Source organism: Oryctolagus cuniculus, unplaced genomic scaffold (genome assembly GCF_051225735.1).
Source record: "Oryctolagus cuniculus isolate XC-2025 breed Fujian yellow rabbit unplaced genomic scaffold, ASM5122573v1 ptg000041l, whole genome shotgun sequence".
Taxonomy (NCBI): Eukaryota; Metazoa; Chordata; class Mammalia; order Lagomorpha; family Leporidae; genus Oryctolagus; species Oryctolagus cuniculus.
This window is the reverse complement of record NW_028301696.1, coordinates 363,561-368,594: the sequence shown is the minus strand read 5'-3', so window position 1 is coordinate 368,594 and position 5,034 is coordinate 363,561. Positions and strand designations below refer to the sequence as shown.

At 37.0% G+C, this 5,034-nt stretch overlaps 1 pseudogene; it reads right to left on the bottom strand.

Moving 5' to 3' along the window:
• Positions 1-4,734: 4,734 nt before the first annotated feature.
• LOC149119071 (U6 spliceosomal RNA) lies at positions 4,735-4,802 on the bottom strand (annotated as a pseudogene).
• Between the last annotated feature and the right edge of the window lie 232 nt (positions 4,803-5,034).

Here is a 5,034-nt window from a genome sequence, read left to right as displayed (position 1 = left end):
GAGGAAGCAGGAAATAGGAGGATTATGGGTGGGAGGGATGTTTTGGGGGAGGGGAAGCCACTGTAATCCAAAAGCTGTACTTTGGAAATTTATATTTATTAAAAAAATTAAACAATTTTGTAATCTTCATCTTCCTTTTTATTTCATCCTTTTTTTAAAAAAATTCATTTATTTTACTTGAAAATCAGAGTTACACAGAGAAGGAGAGAGAGAGAGCAGTCTTCCAACCACTGGTTCACTCCCCATTTGGCCACAATGGCTGGAGCTCTGCCAATCCAAAGCCAGGAGCCAGCAGCTTCTTTTGGGTCTCCTATGCAGGTGCAGGAGCCCAAGGGCCTGGGCCATCCTCTACTGCTGGATAGTAAGTCTTACTTGCCTAAAAAGATGGATAGTAATTTGAGTAGCCAGGACTTGAACTGGCACCCAATTGGAATGTCAGCACTGCAAGCCACAGCTCTACTTGCTACTCCACAGCATCAGCCCCCTAAATTCTTATGAGTATTGCTACACGATTGGAATTTATAATTGATAATGCTGAACAATTGAAACTGTCTTATTTACAATTGTAGGACTGGATATGGCAGTTCTACTTGAAGTAAAGTATGTAGCCTGCTTATTGTATGATTTTCGGAAAAGCATGTATTTATATATAACAGCAGATCTGTTAATCATTTAAAAGTGAATTATCATGATTACCCAGATGTAAAGAATGCAATATGTGCTAATGAGTTAGCAGTCACAGACATTTAGAATTAGAGGGATTTTAGAACTTTTTCAATACTGCAGTTTTTATGAAAAACTAATAATTTTTTTTATTTGACAGGTAGAGTTATATACAGTGAGAAATCAGAAAGGCCTTCCTTCCATTGGTTCAGTCCCCAGATGGCTGCCACAGTTGGAGCTGTGCCCATCCAAAGCCAGGAGTCAGGTGCTTTCTCCTGGTCTCCCATCCGGGTGCAGGGCCCAAGCACTTGGGCCATCCTCTACTGCCTTCCCGGGCCATAGCAGAAAGCTGGACTGAAAGAGGAGCTACCAGGACTAGAACACTTTGCCCATAAGGGATACCAGCACCACAGGTGGAGAATTAACCAAGTGAGCCACGGCGCTGGCCCCCGATAAATTTACTCTTAACAAAATATCAAAATATCTTATTTAGTATAAAGTTAGTAGTGAAAAGAGACTACCTTGTTGAACACAGAAATTTGAGATTATATTTCTTGGTATTAATTTGCATCTTAAGGCTTATTGCCTAGTTTATTTCAATATTTCAATCTAATATTACTAATAATATCTTGTACTTAGTGGTTCACTGTGTGCCAGACAATATTCTTTTGATTTTTTAAAAGATTTATTTATTTATTTATTTGGAAGTCAGAGTTACACAGATAGTGAACAAGAGGAAGAGAGAGAGTTCCTCCATCTGCTTTTTCACTCCCCAGATGACCTAAAAGGTCAGAGATATGCCAATCTGAAACCAGGAGCCAGGACCTCTTCAGGGTCTCCCATGCAGATTCAGGGGCCCAAGGACTTGGGCCAACTTCCTACTGCTCTCCCAGGCTATAGCAGACAGCTGAATGGAAAATGGAGCAGCCTGGACTTGAACCGGCCTCCATATGGGATGCCCCCACTGCATGCAGTGGCTTTACTAGCTACACCACAGCACTGGCCTCAAGACAATGCTCTAAAATGATGCATTAATTATTCCCAAATATTGAAAAGTGGCATGGTACACATTTGAATGTGTTGTTTTGTACTAGTTGTAGAAACAGTTTAAAATATATTTATATTTAAAAATGTAAGCTTTGATCTAAAGGTTTACTTTCCCTTAAGGTGCCTGTTTGGAAACTGAGAGATCATTGAAGTCTCAAGATAGAGTACAACTGATCTTATCCAAGCCTCCTTTATCACATGAGGATGCTAAATGCCAAGCCCAGAGAAGTAAAGTGAATTGTTCAAGGTCACATAGGTAAGTTGTGGCAGGGATAATTCTGTATTAGCATTAGGTATCCTGATACATAGGCCACTGTTCTGTCAATTTTGTACTCCTTCTGGAGTTAAAGATTCTAAGTTGTGGAAAATTGAATTTGGAAATTTAGTGGTTGCTATGTTGTTATGGTGAGAAATTTCTGTGTATAGCTATGAGTTGCTTAAATTTTATTCAATATATTTTTCTAGTATGTTTGCTATTTATTTGAAATGTATAACAAATAGCTTCATCTATTTGCCAAAAGAATTTTTTAAAGATTTATTTATATTATTTGAAAGTCAGAATTACACAGAGAGAGAAGGAGAGGCAGAGAGAGTGGTCTTCCATTCACTGGTTCACTCCACAGTTGGCCTCCATGGCTGCAGCTGTGCTGACTGGAAGGCAGGAACCAGGAGCCTCTTCCTGGTCTCCTATGCAGTTGCAGGGGCCCAAGGACTTGTACCATTTTATAGTGTTTCCCAGGCCATAGCAGAGAGCTGGATAGGAAGTGGAGCAGCCAGGTCTTGAACTGATGCCCCTATGGAATACCAGCACTGCAGGTGGCAGCCTCACCCACTATGGCACAGTGCCAGCCCTTGCCAAAAGAATTTATAGAAGCTATTCCATATATACACTTAACAATTATTTAGTTACTTGACATGAACTATCCCTGCATATTTGAAAATTTTGAATGGTATCACTTGGGTTTTAAGAATGTTATATTTTAGGTCTCTTAATATTTTTAGTGATGATGTTTTAAAGGCCCTTCCTGTTTTATGAAAAATGATAAGGATTTTGTTTTACAATGGCCATAGTATTACTACTTAAAGCAATAGATTAAATAACACTTTTAAACAAAGTCATTTAATACTAAATTCTAACACACTGGTATATTTTAAAGTGAGAAACTGGATTTCTTTCAGATATTCTAAAGAAGAATGATAATCAAAATTGAAGACATCTACAGTTTTTAATCACTTGTTTTAAATATTGGTCATAATGGTCCAATTTTGAGTTTAATTTTAATTAGCTTTTAAATGATTCAATATGTTTTATAGAAAAAATTCGGAGAACATAATTATATACTCAACCTCCCTCCCTTCTTTTTCCTTCTTTTTCATTTTTTTTAGCTTATGAAATGACATTTTCAGTTTACATTACATTAAAAACGGTTGTTGAATCAAGGGACAAGTTTAACAGGCAAAAAGCAAAAAGATCGTAATTTAGAGGGAATACAGACAATGGCTCTAAACAATATTTGAATATCACATCTAAACAATATTTGAATAAATTGATAAATATTTTAATTTCTCCTACTAAAATGCTCAAAGTCTTTAATTATTTATCAAATATTAGTGCAAAATTATGGATTTAAATGATCCCAAAAAGTGATGAATTTTTGTGTAATAAAGTCCAATTTTTGTCAAGGCTTTTTGACAGTCTCACAGAAAACTTATGTTTGTGAATGGGAAGAATAATACCAAAATATCCATACTACCAAAAGCAATTTGCAAATTCAATGCAATCCCAATCAACATACCAACGATGTTCTCAGAGCTAGAAAAAATGATGCTAAAATTCACATAGAAACATGAGAGATGCTTAACATCTAAAGCAATATTATAAAGCAAAAAAAAGCTGGAGACATCACACCATATTTTAAGACATATTACAGGGGTCAGCACTATGACAAAGCAGGTAAAGTCACCGTCTGCAGTGCTGGCATCTCATATGGGTGCCAGTATGTTTCCCAGCTGCTCCACTTCTTATACCCCTCTCTGGTATAGCCTGAGAAAAAAGTAGAAAATGGCCAAAGTCTTTGGGCCCCTGCACCTGCATAGAGACCTGGAAGAAGCTCCTGACACTTGGATTCAGATCAACAGAGCTCCGGCCATTGTGGCCATTTGGGGAGTAAACCAGTGGATGGAAGACCTCTCTCTCTCTCTGCCTCTACCTCTCTGTAACTCTGCCTTTCAAATAAATATACTGCAAAAAAAAAAAAAAAAAAAAAAAAAAAAAAAAAAGAAGTGTTAGCACTGATATAATAACAGACACATAGTTCAATGGAAAAGACTTGGTAGCATAGAAATAAACCCAAATTTCTACCAGCAACTCATATTTAACAAAGGAACTAAAATGAACTGGAGAAAGAAGAATCTCTTTCACAAGTGGTGCAGAGGAACTTGATTATCCATATGTAGAAGCCTGAAAAGAGACTCCAACATCTCTTACACTATGTGAAAGTGAACTCACAGTGAATTAAAATGTAATCATAAGACCCAAACCCAAGTAAACATAGGGAAACTCTAAATATTGTCAACACACAATAGCTTTTGGGTAAGATTCCAATAGCAATAGTCACAAAAATAAAAACAGAGACATTTGAGTATATCCAACTAAGATACTTCTTCACAACAAAGTAAACATCAGAGTGTAGATACAATGAACAGATGGCAGGAAAAATTAAAACTCTGAATGTTTACAGATTTCCAGAACATTTACATGAATTGGAAAAACTCCAAAAAATACAGTGAAGAAACAGGCAAGGATCTGAATAGACATTTCTCAGAAGAAATGTACATGGTCAAAACATGTGAATATGCCCGATGTCACTAGCCATTATGTAAATATAAATCAGAACACCATATCAGTCTCCAACACCTGTGGGAGAATACAACACTCAGGTGTTTGTGTGTGCAGCAAGTGGGTTTAGAGGACCCTGTTCACCTCTGGAGAGCAGAGTCTACAGGGAGGTAAAGAAACCTTACTGCGCAGGGGCATGCTAATCTTCTCTGTATCGTTCCAATTTTAGTATATGTGCTGCCGAAGCGAGCACATGTGCTGCCGAAGCGAGAAAGAGATGAAAAGAATTTATCTCAACTAGCCACTAATATTCAAGAAACAAGGTCTTCAGGAAAGCCAACTCAACTGACATTTTCATGTCATTGTTAAATAAAGGAAAAATTATCTAGGTTCAGCAATACGTAGTTTATAAGAGAAAGACTACAGAGTAATTTCCTTGGCATAGAAATAACTTTGTCTTTTTTTTTTTATCTATGAGGGCTTGC